The sequence below is a fragment of the Scatophagus argus genome, chromosome 13, assembly GCF_020382885.2.
Source record: "Scatophagus argus isolate fScaArg1 chromosome 13, fScaArg1.pri, whole genome shotgun sequence".
Classification (NCBI taxonomy): Eukaryota; Metazoa; Chordata; class Actinopteri; family Scatophagidae; genus Scatophagus; species Scatophagus argus.
Genome location: NC_058505.1, coordinates 17076097 through 17095633, shown reverse-complemented (window position 1 = coordinate 17095633; position 19537 = coordinate 17076097). Strand labels below are relative to the sequence as shown.

Here is a 19537-nt window from a genome sequence, read left to right as displayed (position 1 = left end):
TATGGCTATAGTCTTTTATGAAATAAGAGTACAGTGGAAACAAAATCCAGTTAAGCTGCAAGAACAGGTGAAATTTTCTAAAACTATCCAAAGTAAAGAAAGACTGCTGAATTTAAAAGCAAATAAAGTGACTCAGAATCATTATTCCACATTCTTTAGAATAATTTCAACAGTAATCAACCCTTCTACATGTCTCTTTTATCCTATTGTCCCAGGGGGAGGAAGCAGCATATTTTAACGGAAAGTTCCATCTGTAGAAAAACAGTTTTTGTTTCTACACCATTATGTAGACAGCAAAGGAGTATCCAATAATTAAGAAAATTGTCTATAAAATCAGCCAATGGGAACAATAGCCACTCAGAAGTAGTGTACCATATAGTGGTGTACAACATGGTGCATGTACACAGCCATTGTACGGCCAGATGTAAAGCATGATGGCATACATTATCCAACACCTTTAGAAACCAGGCCAGTGCAGTTCATAAAGAGCAGATCACCACAATCCAGAAAAGATTAAAATATATATATATATGATGTGTCTGCATGTCTCACAGGACAATGACACAGAGAGAACAAAGAAGAATGAGATGTCATTTGGTACAAGACACCCTTCAGGTGTGTCATGTAAAGGTTGCACATGTATTTGTTCTGTTACAGAAGCAGGCAAGACAACAACAACTGCCGCATGCATGGAAAAAAAAGTTTTTTCCTCCCATCTGTCTTTTCAAGAGAAAAGCAAGTATTTTTATACAGTAATAATGACTGCATGCTTAAAAGCTTCAGGAAAACTTTTGCTTCTAAGTCTGAGTAAACATCCATTTATAAATGCCTAGAAAAGGAGAGAAAAAAAGCTTCTTATTTTCTATTCAGCTTTTTTTTTCCAACGGTATTTGGGCACAGTCATCAATTATGAGATTTTTTTTTTTTTTTTTTTTATTGAGAGATTTTTCTTTATGATTTATACAAAAACAACAAAGCCAGTCCATGCCAGGCAAGGTCAGGTTCCACCAATCAAATACACCATTGATCAGGAAAAACCATTTGCAATGACAAACTCATCACCTCAATAGCCAGCGTCATGGTCAGGAACGGGAATGCTATATGAAACGAGGGGAAAACAGAGAGGAAAGAAGGAGGGATAATCACCTTTTCCACCTATACATTCTACTGAGAAAAGGGAAAGAAAAGTGCTTTGAGACATGGAGAAACAGTATACCTTGAGAAAATGTGTACATTACTGAAATATGAGTACTTGACATTCCTCCAGCGCAGTGGCAGCATTGTGTGCAAAGAGGTGACATATTCTGAAGATTAGGTGAGGATGACATTCAGCATGAAAACACACTTCCTGCGCACACTTGTTGTCGTTTTGAATGAGAAGATGGCAGCTGTCTGCTAAACACTCATTCACACATTGTCATGGAAATTATAAGATGCTTACCATAACCTCTCAAAGGCAATAATGTAAATGGCGTACTCCAGGTGTGTGACTGTGTGTGCCTGTGTGTGAATAAGGCAGAGATGGACAGAGTGAGACTGACTCAAAGAAACTCAAGCAAATTAGTATGTTGACTGATTTTCAGATTTAAAGGTATCAGATTTTAGGGCGTGGTTATTGAGTCACAAGGCTTTTTTCACTCCCAAAACATGTAGTATGAATGTGAATTATAAGCTCATAAAAATCAGTCTTTTTTGACATACGTAACTATCCCTCCCTTGCAGGCAGGCATCTGATACACAGTGTTGCCAGACCCTCTTATCGTATTTATTTAAAAAAGCAACTAGCAATACTTAAATTCTTAATACTTAAACTAAACTTTTGACTAATATTACATAGTGGCTGTTATTATAGAATCAACTGTATCAGGGAGTGATCCTGTCTGTAACTTAAACGTATAATAGGACAAGATGATACCAATTGTGTAACAGATCATACATAAATCTCTTAGCTATGAAAATAAGCACTACATCATATATATATACATATATATATATATATATATATATATATATATATATATATATATATATATATATATATATATATATACATATATATATTTATATATATATATATATACATATATATACATATATACATATATATATATATATATATATATATACATATATACATATATATATATATATATATATATATACATATATATATATATATATATATATATATATATATATATATACATATATATACATATATATATATACACAAACACAGAAGTTTCAGTCGCGGCACAGCAATCATAACCAAGTATTCTCGTGTTCTCCAGGTGCATGGTATAACTGTTAGTGCTTGTTCTCTACAATCTGGACATTAAATACCTTGAATCTCCAGCATCTCCGTGCTCACATTTGATGTCCTTTATAGTTACTATGTCATAACACTGTCTGAGCAACATAGAGATTTGGGGTATCTATGTATGTGTTTGAGTATATGTACAGTGTGTATATGCATTCAGTTGTGAAAAATATCACCTTTGTTGGAATTGTCAGCAAATGTTTCAGCTTGTAAATAACAATGTATAAGTGTGCTGATTTTTGACCCAGTTTCTACTTGGGAAACAGATGTCCTGTAAGTACAACTACTGTTTCTGGGTCACAGTCAACTTATAACAAACAATAATTCTACAGTATTCATGATTCTGCTGTCACTCGCTTTATTTGTGCAGAATAACCAGGTGCTCATCAGATCAGTGCTACACACGCTACAAATGTTAGAGACATACTATAAATTATCACTAAAAAAAAAAAAAAAAAAAGTTAGAATACCAGAATTGATTTTACACTTTTTTATAAGTGCTTTCAGAACCTTGTTTTGGTTTGCATTGTTTTAGGCATGTCAGGCGTTCATGCCACCTTCCTTAAGCAAGCGATGTATATCTTAGTATATTAGTATTATTTTTGTATCACTATATTGGAGGATGGTTCACAGATCCAAAAAGCCTTCTGGTATATAAACTGTGTATATTAATCTTTAGCATTACTCTTGTACATCATTACTGTTGCTTTATCATTTCCCCGATTGCAAACAACCAAATGTTAACCTACTAGACTGTATTATGAAATCAGATAATGTTTTGCACGCGGCACATAGGAAAGACCAGAAGGTATCTGACTTCCACAACAAAATTGATCATTTAAATTGAGTGCAAAGCAGGATGCTTGAAACATTTGATAAATGATATTAACAGAAGCCTGTGACCTGACCCCTCAGGATAGCTTAACCAGGCAATATAAGTCAGTAAATCATCACATTGTTTATGTGTATGTGCTTCTAACCATCAATCTTCAGTATATTGGTAACCATTGATACTGATCACCTACCAGCAATCTGGGTGAGAAAAATCTAAAATCTATTGTTCAGTTAATAGAAGCAGTTGCAGCTGGTCATGAGGGGATTTGATACATGATGCATGTGTGTTGTAGAGAATGGGAAGTCAGATAATCCACGTCAGATATATGTTTGTGCTGATAACAACCTCCAGGGGAACCAACTGATTCAGCAGCAGTGCTTTCCATGCCCTCACTATGCGTGTCTTTGGATTCTTATACATTTTTTCTAGCTGTTCCTCTGTTTTCCTTCTCTGAACTTTCCATTAACAGCTTAATTAAAAATCAGCCGTTGCATTTATTGTACTGTACATCTGACATCTCTCTTTTTCAACATGAATGTGCTACGTTTTCTTTGAATAAGTATGAGACTGATGAAGTTGCCCCTGCCCCTGCAAGTAACTGCTGTGTTCCCTGTGAAGGGATCAAGTCATTGTCATGCAAGTCACAAGTAAGTCTCAGGTCTTTACACTCCTAAATGCTGAGCAAAGGCAGGCACGTCTCAAGTCCCAAGTACCAAATTTTGAGTGTCAAGTCTTAAACAAGTTAAATCGTGATCTTTATCAAACATAATGCCATTTTATCAACAGAGCCTCAACTTACCACTCACTTAAATACACTTGGAAGTCTGTGTTGGTGCACATGTTCTTGGCCATACAAAATGATATAGATGTCACAGTTTTCGAGGTGTTCTTGAATGCACCATGAGTCCCTGTCCCTGTTTCTGTGTGTCCCAAAGCTGACAGACAGCAGAGGATTGGATGCAAAGCGCCTGCACATGACACCAAAACATGGCAGATTATGTGACTATTGTGGTATAAACATTTCCAAGCTAGTGTGATGAAAAACCTTTCTGAGATTTACTCAAACAGAAAATGTATTCATATTTGGTGCTTGGTGGATGATCCATGGTATTAATGGTAGTTGATTGATGCACTTTATAACAAACATATGTTTCAATCTTTCGGCTTCGGGGACGGTATAGAGTATTTTCAAATCAAAAAGCTCAAGTACATTTAAAGACACAGCGAAGTCACAGTTTCATTTTTGCATGGTAAACATGCAGTTTATAATAATGATGGGGAAGATTTACCTTTTTGAAAAATGGGACCTTGATTTCAGACAGAAGCAATCTCTCATTTCTCGCTGGATTTCTAGATTTTGTCAGCTGACATGACAACAGTCACGGGTAGATTATGTAGTTTAAAATAGTCAGTTACTGACGCTGTCTCCTGGTGGGTTTTTTTAAAAAAAAAACGTTTTAAAACAAGAACTCTGTAAACTGGCACTGGAAATATACAATAGACTGCTACGCACACATTGTTCTAGGGAATGAGGCTAAAGCTAAGCATTTCCAGGCAAAAGGTCAGCATTTTCATCAGTTAATGAGTCAGCACAGCATTGTTTTGTTGCTAGTATTATAAACATATAAACAAGAAAAACGACCAGATTGTTACTTCATTTTAACATAAACATGTTGCTTAGCTAATTGTCTGTCACTGTTCAGAAGATGGGTTGGTTCTTTGTAAAGAAAAAACATGCAAGTAGTCTCTGGCCAAGAAGAAAACATCCACAAAAAATGACCGTTTTGATGCGTACAAGCGTTAACTAACTGGTCATAAAAACAATATGAAACGGATGTGAAAGCTTAAATGTGAAACAGAGAAAGAAGGTCTGTCCAGTAACTGAAATGCAGAGGTGAATGGAGCTCATTACTCACTGTCACAGAGCGAGTGACAGGAACATCAGCTGAAAATGGACACAGCAAGCTATTTATAAATAACAGTCACAGGAGCTTGAAGTTGACGTCCTATTTCGTGTTTTTTCCACCCCCTACTCCTTTCTTCTGAACAGCTGGCTGAGATGCAGCAAAAGATCCCATGTGCAAACACTCTGACATAATAACCTCCTCCTATAGCTCTCTTCCATCAGAAATCACACACACATGTACTAAAACCAACATGGCACCATTGTCCACCTGTCACAGACTGGCATGTTCTCTTCCCTGTGAGCAACTCCCACTAAAGGTTTCTTTTAATTGGTTGCAGTTCTCCCCCGAGTGGGAACTGTGTCTACCAGCAGACATGGTAATGGTTTACCATGGGAGCTGTGCTTTAAACATAGCGTTCAGTAGAGCCACAAAGGAGTACTTCCACACAGAGAGTACCTGAGCTGTGTGACTGTCCCTTTTGGATGCCAATTGTGGAGGCATCATCAAGTAATCACATCATATTAACAGTGCGGAGTTACAGTAATGAATCAACAATATGTCAGCTCAGGTTTTTTCATTCTTTGAGCTTGTGTCAGAGATACTGAGACACATAAATTGATGAGGTGATGTTATGCTGGCCTCCAGGGATGAAAGTCAGTTTTGATAATAGTGTTTTGAAGAGCTTACTGTAATGGGTTCAATAATGAGCTACCCGGTTTATTTTCTGTACTGTGTAGAAAACAAATTCGTTATTTAATCTCAGAAAAGTCAATGAGAACATCCATAAGAAAGTCGATAAAGTCAGTAAGTAAAAGAAAATGTCTCTGACAGCCCTGAGACCTTTGCTTGGTGGGCTCGGCTCAAGCAAGGATTGTGATTGGAGAATGGGATTGTTCTTGTCCAATTATCTGGTTGTGGAATCTTTATTTCTTATCAGACATATATACTGTGCATCTCTCTCACTCCCTGTGTGTGTGCGTGTGTACATGTATGGTTGTGTGTGTATTCACTCAGATTTTTGCTTGGGTAAAATCATATATGATAATTGCCATTTCAGATGCTGTATGTTTTATTACGTGTTGATTATTATATTTGAACTTTTGAGTACTGGATCCATTGCGAAAACATTCCCTGCAGTACATTCATAACAACACAATTCCACTTTCTGTGAGTTTTGACCTTTGGCACATGTGCTGTTACACTCTTTCAGGAAAACATACACAGAAGAACCATGGCATTGTTCAAGAGGACTGTGATCAGCATCATGTGTCTTTATTTTCTAGTAATATTCAGGCTGTCTATTGCTCGGTACCAGTCCCGGTACTCGTAATATGTATAATAGAAAGTAAAAATAAAAGTAAGTAAGTGAGTGAAAGTAAAAAAACATTTGCATTTTTTGCAACTAAGTAACTGACCACAGAACAAAGAATCTGCTTCCTGTTTACACTGGCATGTCCATGCTCAGGCTATTTGAATGGTCATGTGGTGTGGTGTGTTATTATTTCTGAATGGTCCTAAAACACTTATCTAGATGGACGTTGTTTTCTAAAATAACTGTGAGTATGGACGAGGTCTTAGACACATTTGGAATTTAAGTTAAAACTAAGAGTACTCAAAGGCCATTTCAGTGGGGAGAAATGTGTAGTGTAGATGAGGAAAAGTAATACTGAAAAGAAATATAATCACACCCTTTCATACTGGTCAAAAAGTCCGCTAACACCCACTAGTATCGGGCTTTTGTCTTCAGTAGGAAATCAGCATTCATTCATGGGTTAAGTGGCCCAGCAGTAGTTGGGGGTATATACAGTATATCAACTCCAGCCCTGACCAGCTGTGATGGAAACACTGGGATGTAAATACTGTTCCACCTGTTTTCTTTCAAGCGCCACTTGATCATTGTTCGGTTGGCATTGAGTTTGAAGGAGAGACCAAATATACGATATAAAAAGGCGGCCCACAGTAACACTGTCACTGGCCTCCATTTCAGCACCGCTCAGTACTGCATGTGTACAGCTCTGAACAGAGATGAGGAGGAGGCAATATGTCTCACTCCTTAGCTACTTCAGTCATCAGCTCAGCAAAAATCAATGTGTCTGATGTTACTGATACTTTTTTGAAACAAGTTTTAACATCTTCAGACTGGAGTCTGATGACTGCATACTATATGATCTGCTGATTTCTAATGTTCCCTGTCTCCCACCACATTTGAGATGTCAAACATGACACTCTAGGAAAAAAAAGCAGAAAGGCAAACTTGTCTGCATGGGAAAGGAGTCCATCAGTTATTTTAGTGGGTTTATCTGTGTTTAAAATCCCGCACGTACCTGCTAATTTTGGTACAAAAATTGTTTTAGTCATTTGAGCTACATTGTTGCTTTTGATAACTGAAATGTGTTTGCTATTCGACAATGTTGAATATGTGAGTGTATTGGAGGTATACAGTGCTAAGCTAGCAATTTCTTTCCTGCAGTCAGGAATGCTAGCTGTTTTTTGTTTTTTTTTGTTTTGTTTTGTTTTGTTTTTCTCTGATTCAGACTCAAGTCGAGGCCATCCTCATTTCATAGGACAAAAGTGAATTGCTGGGGGGACACAGACACACACGCAAAACATATGAAAGTGCATGACTTCTGCTCATTGTTTTATTCCATTAACTGGGAGCAAGGTTCCAAATATGCCGATCTTGGCAGAATCCACCCCATGCCTCCCTCTTATTTTCTCTCTTCTCATGTATCATGTGAGACAAACAGGCAAATAAATAAGAGTATCTCTAGGTTTACTAGGTTTAATTATCCACAGGCAACTTAATGGGAGGGGGAGAGGATTTTTTTTTTTCCAGGGATGACGACCTCCGTGCCTTGAACCTTGCTACACACACACATAGACAAGTGCATATAGCAAACACAAAGCCATTCATCATGGTGTCAGTGGGAAGACTGTGGGAGGACTCCTGGGTAAAACGCTCTCGAATTAGAATTCTATTTCACATGTTTACTCAGCTCTCGCTTGTCTGTGAGGTCTGGCACTGTTTCGTTAAGTGTGTGTATGTGTGTGTGTGTGTGTGTGTGTGAGCGAGAGAGAGAGAGAGATGATGAGGTCTTTCATGATGTGGGAGGCAGTGCAACATGATTACTGTACAGTTTTAACAACATGGTGCATAAATTCAATGCCTGCACAATAAACTTCATTAAGCTCCAATGTCTTCTGCAGAAGACTTGATACAAGAAAACATTCATTACATCTTTGTTCGAAGGATTGAACCTGCTTTGCAAAGCCGATAAGGGATTATTAACGGTGTATATGATTTCACAGGGAGGCTGAGACATTGAGAATGACTTGATTTTAAATTACATTTCATATGATGTGAACATATTGGATCAGGAATCAGCTGGCCAAACATTAGCAAAAAAATGTGTTCCAGGTGTCAGGAACAATCACAGCTGCATAATGAGAAATGTTATGTACCGAGCATACATGATTCAGATATTTTAGCCCAAAAGCCTTGAGTCAGAATGAAATCTTTTATTATTTTATTACGGTAGAAAATACAAAGTTAAGTTTCACGCTGCCCACGCAATTCTCACGCCTAATGAGCAACAGATGAACAGGCGAATGAATACGTTATGGGCATAGTCCAAACCAAGTGGACGATGGTTACGTACCCGACCCCAGATTCTATGAGTACGGGCTCTTACATAGCTCTCTGATTGGTGCGTTATGTTTATCTCCGTGTTGATTGGACAGCTGCTCACACTGTCGAACAGGCATTCAAGCAGCCAAGCGCGTAGTTGGCTAAAATGACGAAACGAGTCGGGCGCAGTAAAGCGTAAAATGGAAAAGTGTGTGTGTGTTCCACTGTTAAAGTCAGTCTAATCAACTCATTTTTACATGTCTACTAAGTGTCCTGCTGCTAGCTCCACTATTAGCCAAGCACGCAGCTAACCCGGTGCAAATAGCTGTAGAAAATATGCAGGAAAGCTACTTCCGCTGATGATGGTCGTGAGGACGAAATGTTGCAGTTTTTTGGATAATGCACATTTTGAACATGTGACATTTTATATAGGCTATTTTATTAGATTGGATTCAAACCGACAACAGCTGGATGTAACATCATTGGTAAGTTATTTCGTTTCCATTGCTTGTGATGGTGGGTTTGTCTTAAACGCTGGACTTGTGGCTTGTTGTTGCTCGTGTTGCAGACTGCCATGTTTGCTTGGTCACATCGGGAAGGCCACATATTACTGGCAAAAACATCACTCAGTGTTGAACTGTGTATTCATTTGCCTTCTACCTTTGTTTGTCTGCCCCACTAGTTCAGTGCTCATTACTTTTTAATCCATTATTTGTCTGTTTGAGCAAATTATTGGTGAAATCCATGGTGCTGAACATGCTTCTGAAACAGTCAACAGCAGTTAAAATAATTAAATGATACATGGATCTCTCTCAGTCCTGACAGCTGTGCTGCTACAGTGCATGAAGATGGAGGTTTTGCAGGCCCAGATGGGTATGGTTGGGTGACTAACCCGTATTTTTGAAGTTTGGGCGGAGTGGATTGGTCAGGCAAAACCTAAGCTCTCGTCTCCATAACAGGTGCATTCTTTTTCTTTTTTGTTTTTGGTAAATTGAGTCCAAATGTGTATGTGTGGCAACCCTTTGAAGCTTTCCTTTGACTTTCCTTTGCTGCTTGTTGTAATTTAATACATGTTAGCATATGTTATAGTTTGGGGAGCTTCCAGTGCATTTGAACCTTTGGAACTTGGCAATTCCCACATGTATCAAAAGCATAAAAAGCATGTGTAGAATATTTCAGTGAGTCTCAATCCAGGTCCAGGTGTCCCAGGGGATAGTCCTGCAGATGCCAGTTGAAACATTGTGAAGTGACTGCTGCCTGTGATGTGTGCACTACAATGAATGTGAATGTGGGTGTATGAAGTGTTGTGGGACAGATTCTGATGTTGCAATTACACCTTGGTACAGGTAGCCGTGCATCAGTGAAATATAGCATATACCAGTATGTGCTTTTTCATTCAAGTACACATGCAAAATACAATTAACAAATGAAGCTGCAAAGGCAACAGCACTGTGCTTTTGCAGCCCTAATGTATATTTAGGCAAGATGTATTGGTTCATTTTCTGCTTTCATTCAGCAGAAAATTTACTTAGAAAACAGAACTTTGAGAATTTGAATAAAAGCAGTTTTTTGATGTTAGTTTTGCATCATGATACCATTAAGCATTTGTCAGTAAAAGTAAATATTGGTAAGAACTTCACTTGTCATCTTGACAGATTTACCTTGTTTTTCACTGCGCTCTCATCTTCAATGCATTGTGGACTGCATACTCATACTGTAAACTACGTACTGTAAACTGTATCTTTCTCAAGGGCGCTTGATTATTTGTTTATGTATTATCTCTTCCAGTTAGTGCTGTGGACAGTACCAGCAACATTTTTTACTTCTTGGTCAGACAGTGCAACATCTGTCTTCAGTGCTGAGAGAGTTCAGTGTCTGCCAGTCTGTCCGTATGTGTGAACTCATTACTGACTAGATTTTTGTCAAAGGTAACTGCGTGCTTCCCATTCCCTTTGATTGGAAAGGTGAGCTGTCTGCACTGAATGTTGAACTGCGCAATGAAAAACGAATAAGCTATCTCTTTCAAATTGTTGATCTTTCATGGGTGAAATGAAAATCTTTCATGTCGGGAGGATGCAAAAGGCCAAAGAGGGGAAAGAAATCTGTCAGACTAAAATTTCAGTCATGCTTATTTAATTATTTTCTATTCCAGTCTTATTCCGATGCAAATCATTGTGTGGGAAGAATTACATTTGCATTTGAAGTGATATCAGTATAAAAAGATTAACATTCAAAGGTGAAAAAGTTGGATCAAGTTATTGCAGATCAAATACGCTTTGCTTTTTAGCAGGCAAATACATGCACATGGACACACACTCAGGTATTATTAATACACGTGTTGCATCAATGCTGAGGTGTCATTTTGTCACTTCCCACGGGCAAAGAAAGGGTTTATAGGTACTGTAGCAAGTCCTCAAAGGTTAAAAAGTATAATGTGTACCTCACCTGTTCAGAAGTATATAAAACATAGATTAGAATTTCATTCCAATGGAATCAGGCAATTTCTTTGCTTCACATTCAACTTTAGTGAACTTTCACACCCAGATTTGTTCAGTTGACCAACAGCAAGCTGTCCTGACAGTGCTGACCTTTGATGGAATGGTGTGCTGGAGAGTAAAAGATGAAGGAAGCCATTCTAGCTTATTAGATATACCATCCACTTTCATATGACCTTCTCTGTTCAAGTAGGATCCTCAGAAAATATTATATAAACAGCTATGGGAGTTGATAGTTTGAATTGTCTTTTGAATTACTGTCTGAATATTGTCATGGGTGCCTAGTTATGTATTAAAACAGAGAAGCAAACTTAGAATTTCATAATTGTCACCCACAGACGATTGGATCTGTGGGTGCTCCAGCATAAAAAATACATTTCTTGCATTTCTTCAACTCTGAACCATGTGGCTAAAGTCAAGAAACAGCTTCCCACACTAGTCCAGATTATTTATACCAAACGGTGCCATGAAAATAAAGAATGAATCAAGAACCATAATTGGCTGGATCAGAATGGGAAATGATAATATTTGACCATGTAATTCTAAAAATGTTTTTCAGCCTAGAGTGGTAGTAGGTTGCAGGGTAGTAATCCATATTCAGTGTCAAACAAGGGCAAACAATTTATAAATGAAATAGCCTGACAACATGTCACAATACAATTTGGATGGTTAAACCTGTTGAATAAATGCTAAACCACAAAACAGCGAAACAGAAACAGTGGTACACCACTTTAATGCAGCAGGATTGAAACACATTGCTGCTGCTTGGGTTTTCTTTAGCGCTGACATGACGCTGTGGGGATAGGTCTAGGGATAGAGAGGAAAGAGAAAACGTGTTTTAAAGCCAGTTGAACATAGTTTCACACTATTTCAAGAAAGCATGTTGTTCACCCCAGAAACCATTGCAAAATGATGCACATCGTCGATCGATCTCAGGTCTGTTAGCTTCCGCGGTAACTCTTGGTGTACAGACTCCTACCTGGAACACTGCTGCTGGTCAGGTGGGCAAGAGTGTGGACTGAAGCAAGAAGTGTGTGTCACTTCACGTGACATGAAATAGCCACAGACTGTAGAGCTGAGGTAGGCTTGGTACAAGCCTCGGTGCTTATCGTTGAACACGGCGTTAGAACAGACTGCACATGTACAAATCTACCGACACGCTGGCCTCAGGGCAGACAGAGAACAGGCCGCGTCAGCCGCAGCTTTCAGGAAAGGTAGCTTTTTGGAACAAGTTGTGGAAAAAGGAGCGTACAATTTTTTTCTCACTAGTTTTACTGGAATATGTTTAATCCTGAGGCAAATTATGAATAATCAAAATGTCAAATAAAATATAGAAAATTATGAAATGATTAAAGGTACAACATTTCTTTTCAGTTTAGGTGAGGCACTGCCTCCTCTGCCTCCCTTGGTCACACGTCACTGACAGTAATTCACCAACTAGCTCCGTGGAAAGACACAAGCCTCCTTCAAACTCCACATCTAATTGCATGATAGACTCATGGGACTGAGAGACAGAAAGACCTTCTGTTCTTTATGATTCCGTTGGTGCTAACAGTCTTTTCTCTCAGGAAGCCTTCACAATCGGCCCGATTAATCTGCAGGTTGTCAACCCTCATTTTATTGAACAAGTCTTTATTACTTTAGGCCTTTCTGCTGCCCATGTCATCTCAGTGATCTTTATCTGGTATTTTTCTCCATCAGTTCTTTGTTTAGAGGAGAGGAGAGGTGAGGTTAGGTATTTCCTTAAGAGCTGTCAGCAGGATCCTCCCAAGTGTCATCAGTTTACAGCTAGCCTTGTTAATCTACTTTCTCTCTCTGTCAATCTGCAGCTGCACATACAGTACGTCTAGACAAGATACACATGCATAAATACACACCCCGCTCCCATCTGACAGGGAAGGTATAGGTTATTAAATACCACACATAGTGTTTATACATTTTTTATTATGCTTAATTATCTGTGTGTACATATTGTATGTGTGACATCGCTGAGGCTTCATTTCACAGTTGAAATGGACTCCCTGATGGTTCACACACAGATTATTGTGAATATTTTTAATCACATTAAAGACCAACCCAAAAGAAAAGACCAGTCGAGCAGAGTTTAGCAGATGGCAGGTTTAAAATAAATAAATAAATCAATCACCAAATCAAATCCAATCACAGACCAGTGATGATGTTGATGACCATGATGAGAAGGAGGAGGTCAGAGTCACTTCTAAGGTTTAGAAAGAAGCAAATATGAGCAATGCAGAGGGAGAGGAAAGAAGATGAAAAAAATAGGAAAGAAGTCAGATTTGTCTTACAAGGAGCAAACCTATGTTAACGCTCGTCTGAGGGAAAAGTATAGGCTCTCCTACCAGAAAAAGTTGCAGAAAAAGTACATTCACAACGAGAATTTCCCAGAGAACTCCCAGAAAAGTCTCTCTCTTTACCTACAGAAACAGTACACCGTAGAGCACAGTGTGTTTGTGTTTGTCCTGATACATTTCTTCACCACCACAAGTTCACCTGGCTTCTCCTCCTGCTCTCATCAACCTACTATATTTCTTCTCTTGCCCTCCCCACCTTCTCTCCTGTCAGCTCTGTTCAGTGGTTTACCCAGCAGCCCTGGGCATCCCTGACGGCTGTTCACAGCTCTAACTGAGGCATTGTGAGAGAGTCAGGGGGAGGGACACTGGGAGGGAAAGAGACAGGGACACACAGAGGAAGAGAGAGGGACGATGGAGTTTTGTGTGGTGTGGTAAAACAGGCAGACTGATCGATCCCAGAGCCCCATGGTCAAGGCAGCATGCTGGGTACCCAGCAGGTGATGTCTGCTGGTTCTCGAGTGTCAAATACCTGATTGATCTGATCACCCAGACAGTGTTCATTGGGAGCAAATTCTAACTTTTATTGATTTGTTATTGCGATTTTCATAGGGTTTTTTTTTTTTTCAAGTTTTATGGTGATTTTTTACATACTAATGTGCAGTGTAGCCCACATTTTCATTTTCCTAGTCTTCCAAAAGAAGTCAGAGAGCAGTTTGGCTGCTTCAGTGATCTATAGGTACTGTTGCTTCTCCTGAGTGTGTGTGTGTGTGTGTGTTTGTGTGTGTGTCAGGGCTGTTATCAGAAAATGCACAAAAATAACAGTCATAAATACAGGAAACAATCAAACTTAAAGTCCACACCTGCTTAGTTTATATGCCTGTGAGAAATGTAATGTGACTTTTACAGAGCGATTTCAAATTAAATGCGATGACTTCGCTGCAGGCAGCCAATAATTTTGGCCGACTGTATGTGTGCTGCAGGCAACCAAAGTGAAATACCACTGCAACAATATGATGTAAACTGTGATAAAGCACAGCGTAGATAAACAAACATAAAACTGCTGCATCAGTCCCTGAGGTCTGGTCTTCAGCCATAGCCATTGTAGAAGTTCCTAGAAGTAGAGTAATTGTTTGAGAAAGTTAAATTATGTTTTCTTTTCAGATGAGAAAGAGATGATGTGGAGACTAGCAAGTGCAGATATGAGTTTTACACTGTGTCGTATTTTATCTGTTCTGCTCTGTTTAACTCAGTTGGATTGGGAGTTGGTTGATTTGTTTGTGGGATTTTATTTTTTGTTACTAAAAATCTACTGTGCAATCTTCTGTATCTGACAAAGCAATATACTTAACAGCTACCATCTGCCTCATTCTGTACACTCGCCAAAATTCAGCAGAAAACATGCTCATGTTAACTCCTTCAGTCTGCAGGGTTAAAATGGTCACTATTAATCCCTTGTCGATTCTGGTGTGAGCCAGCATCATTGGGTGAAATGTGTCTTGTACACCATCACATTCAGTCTCATCGCTCGACATTTCATTTCTGTGTGTGACAACAAAATAACAATCAGCCTGAATGTGAAATCTCTAATTGATTACTGTTTTTCAATAAAGTAGCATGGGGATGTGTAATATTATTGAACAGGATTTCCTGTCCTGTCCAGGGGGCTCACCAGATAAAGTGAGAGTAGGTGAAATATTCATAATGCGGTAAAAGTAATGATTTTTCTCTAAAAAAAAAAAATCTACTCAAATAAGAGTACGCTGCATTAAAGCTACACTATCCACCACTGCTCACTGCTCGTTACCAGCATGCAGCTTGAGGGCCTTTTCCATCCTTCCATCAGTTATCTGACTATTCAGGTTCAGGTTGACGTGGTGGCAAGCTAAGCAAGGTAACCCATGCATTCTCCTCCCAATCTGTGTACTGCAGCTATTCCTGTGGGGGATCCAAAGGTGCTCCCAGGCCAGATGAGATATGTATCCCTCCAACATATTCAAGGTCTGCCCCATGGTCTCCTCCCAGTGGGATGGGAGGAGGAGGAGCAGCAGTTCTAGTCCTAGCTCCTTCTGAAGAGTGGAGTCTGTGGGCCCTCCCCCAGAAATGAGGGTAATTCCTGTGAAGAAAATTCATTGTGGCTGTCTCTACTCACACCCAAACCCAAAACTCCAAACCCACAGATGAGCCCACAAGAGGAGATGGTGGCATGGACGAGTGTGTTAGGAGTTAACAACAATCAACTGAGAACAGTTTGGTGAAGTGTCCACATTTCAGCCATTGCTGCACCGATCTGCCTGTTGCTCTGCTCCATCTTACCCTCACTGTTGAACAAGACCCAACCTACATAAACTCCTTTTCTAGGAGCAGGGAGCAGGCTGGACTGGGACACAAACCTGGCCCTGGCATTTTTGACTGAGGCTGCCCCCCCGCAGGTGGTCAAAAGCACCCACAAGTAAACCATACTTGAGGTCCCCTTAAATATTCCCCCAAGGCTGCCAAGTTCTGCACGATTTGGCATTGACTGACTGAGCACCACCAGCAGCTGGCATATCACTTTATCTCTCATCTTAAGGGTCCTTGTTTCCCAGCACGCTCTTTCCTCATATCACTTTAACTATACTCTCCTCCTGCTCATTCATCCCCTCCAGCAAACATTTCTTATTTGGTTGCATCCACAACTAGATTCTTAATTTTTTTTATTGTGACTTCTTCACACTTCCCTTCTTTTTGCTTATCCATCTTGGTACTCCACAGTTATAGGTGCTTTACACTCAACTGCAGACCATTCCAGTGTGCGCTGGAGGTCACATACTGAAATGACGAACTGAACCACATCAGACACAAAATGCAGAGATGCAATCCCATACTGGGTGCTCTCCACACCTTCCTTTGAGAAAATCACACCCTGAATGAGTCTCAAGGCACAAACCTAGTGGTGTCGTATGCCATCTGGGAACATGCTTGACTTCCAGTTATACATGGGCCAAATGTAATAACATCAGAGGTACAAGCTCCCATAAAAACTGGCACTTCTGCAGCCAAGATGGAATCGTCATTGTTCCCTGTTCAGCAATCAGCTGGAACTTCCATTCCGGCACCACGGCATAAGCTTTCCTTGGAGGCTGAGCATTATGATACCCTGATAGTTGTAGCTCGAATGTGTTATAGTTGAATGTGTATGCTCAGTGTGCCATATTGTGGCCAAGTTCTTCCATAGTCACTGATAATGGATATCATGTGAATTCCTAGATATTAAATGTTCATCTACAATTTTAGGTGGTGGTCCCTGTAATTCTCTTCATGCAGTAGAGCATCACACGATGTGGTTATAAATGCAGCTGTAAGAACAGAACTTTGCAGTCACATCTCTGTGTGTTAAGGTTTAAAAAAGATCTTATTCTGTTTGTAATTACAACAGTTCTAGTTATCTCTTAACCCCCCTGCTCTTTCATTCATTTCTATCTGCGGATGTCTCTCATTTTTCTGACTCGCTCTGTGCTGAGTGTTTTGTCAGACTGTTAGAGAGTGGTTTTCTCTCCCACTCTGCCCTATGCTGGACTCTTACAGTGTGTAACCATCTTCTCAGCTTCTCACAGCACTGGGTTATTTTCCAGTTTCATTCCCTGATGGTGAATAGCAGGTGTTGTCTTGTCTCTGTCTGTGCCATTTGTGCACAGATGAGATACTGTGATGGTCCATTTTGCTGTTACACATCGACAATCATATGGACTGGTTATTGATTTGTGTGTGTGTGTGTGTGTGTGTGTGTGTGTGTATATGTGTATATGTGTATGATTGAGTGTGGACATACATACTGCTTCACCCTTATCCGACTTGTGATAGCTGTAGAGGGCAAAGCTTAACATACTGTAACTCCACATCCAGATTCTCCAGTGTAGGTGTAGCCCTCCAAGGTGTGGCCCTCAATGTTTCCTTTAACTAGATGAAGAAAAAGCTGATTTTGTGTTTGTCCACTCTCAATTCAGTATATAGGTAAGACTGAAGCTTTGCCTACATACCATGAATCCACTGGCGACACTGGCGTCTTAGAGGCCTGGAGTTACGTTACGTAGAAAATTGCTTAATATGAATCTTTTTCCTTATTTATCTCACCTTTACTCCTTATTTACAGACATATTTCCTAAACTATCTTGGCGTTGCACTTTTTGTCACCTCATGATTATTGTTAATTTCTGTTCTGATTATATTGTGGGGAAAATCTGTACTGTGTTACATTTCCTCAATACCAGTTTGTTTTTCATAAAATGAACTGCAGGCCATATGTAGACCACAGTCTGTTCTGTTGCCCTCTTCTGTTGTTATTTGTGAGAGCTAAAATCTGCTTTATCTGGTGCTTTTAGAGGAACTTTGATCTGTGTGCTTAAACATCAGAAACTGGGCCTGGGTCAGCCTGGGTCTGCAGGCTGCATGGTTTTGCTTTGTTGTGCAGTTCTGTGTTCATGACAGAAATAAACAGACAGATGGCAGGGTAGAAACAGCTAGGGAAGGTCAGCCACAGCATCGAGGCAAGATGCCCTATTAGCTTTGTTCTCATTCAGTTTTTATTCACTCTGATACTGAAGCCTGAAGAGTCATTTAGATTTATGAAGAATTTACATGTCACATTAAATAGGAGGAAGAAGCAGTTCGGTGAGGGCAGTACTGACCATTACTTGGTAGGAAAAGGCTCATTCTTTATGAGCAACCTTCAACCCTTATTACAAGCTACAGCAGTATTAGCATCGTGGATCAATTGCATGAAGGACTCTGTTTTTGTGTGTGTGTTTGTCCTTGTGTGTGTGCTTTCCAAAGCACAGTAGCAAAATAAAGATAGGTTAACCTGGTTGATATATTGGAACAAGCAGCTTGATGAAGAGCAGATGGGAGATCGGCTCAAATTGATCAGATATAAGAGATCAGTCAGAAACTGACGTGAACCAAGATGGTCAAAATAGCAAAGATAGTCACTTCTGTTGTGTATTTGTATGTAATGCAAATAAAGTCTTCTGTTTAGTAGTCTGCTATATCTTAAACGCAGAACAAAACTTCTATTCTAACACAGTCGGTCTTTAGATACTCAAATACTGTAAAATTCAAAATCAATTTTCAATTTAATGACAATAAATCATGATAAATTAAACTGAACCAAAATAAATGTGATGTAGAATTCATTTTAAGTTTGAAAACCGTTGACTGTAAGCAGAGATGGGCGACATCAGAGCTCCCCAAAAGTAAAGCCAAAACATGTCCATCGTCCTCTTCAGTACAGGTCATAAACTCCTCCCTGTTAGCAGAGGGACATGGACCAAACTAAAAACTTAAGCTACATGTCAAATGAATTTTTCCCAATAGATCTTTTTTCTGTCAATTTAGGTAGTTCTTATCATGCTCTTCTATGTTTAAGTGTGCCAACATAGTTACAGGGGGAGAAGACATAATCCTGGTCAGAATACCAAGAAAAAGGTACTAAGAGATCCTCCAAAGGACACATTTTATGCATTGACACAAACTTTTTTGTCATCTGCAGCTATTTCACATTTCAGCAATGCTGGCTTTACTCAGAGGTAAGAGCAGAGATCAGCAGCGCAGTGCATCTTAATGTTTTCCAAGCAGGTATAACAGCTCACAAACAGCTCTGTGGGGCAAATTACAGACTCTAACATTTATCTACTTGGCCACAACTGCTATTTAAAATACAGCCATCTGTTTTGGAGCCTGTAATTGGGAGGAATTGATAAAAATGCATGCAGATACACACGTCTCGGAAGTGCTGTCTTAATTTGTGGTATATCAGTGTAGCTGTGTTGTCGTTTCCTCTTATTTTGTTATTTGATTCATTTTGTCAATTCAAATCTGCTCAACGTCAAATCCGCTGTGAGTTTTTCACCATTGATTAGGGTTTATGTTAGGCATACCAACACTCTGCATCAGCTTGGTGTCTCTGACAGCTGTTGTGTCAGATGTGTGGAAAGGTTGGTGGGACGGTTAGGTTTGTTAGATAGATGGTGTTGCAGGATCAGAATAGTTGCAATCTTTCTAACTC

At 39.4% G+C, this 19537-nt stretch overlaps 1 long non-coding RNA gene across 1 annotated transcript in view; it reads left to right on the top strand.

Annotated features, from left to right (window-relative positions):
* Positions 1-9129: 9129 nt before the first annotated feature.
* LOC124069068 overlaps positions 9130-19537 on the top strand; it is a 34503-nt gene continuing 24095 nt past the window's right edge. The window contains exon 1 of the long non-coding RNA XR_006845016.1: positions 9130-9175. This is a non-coding gene — a long non-coding RNA (uncharacterized LOC124069068). The remainder of the gene's footprint in view (positions 9176-19537) is intronic.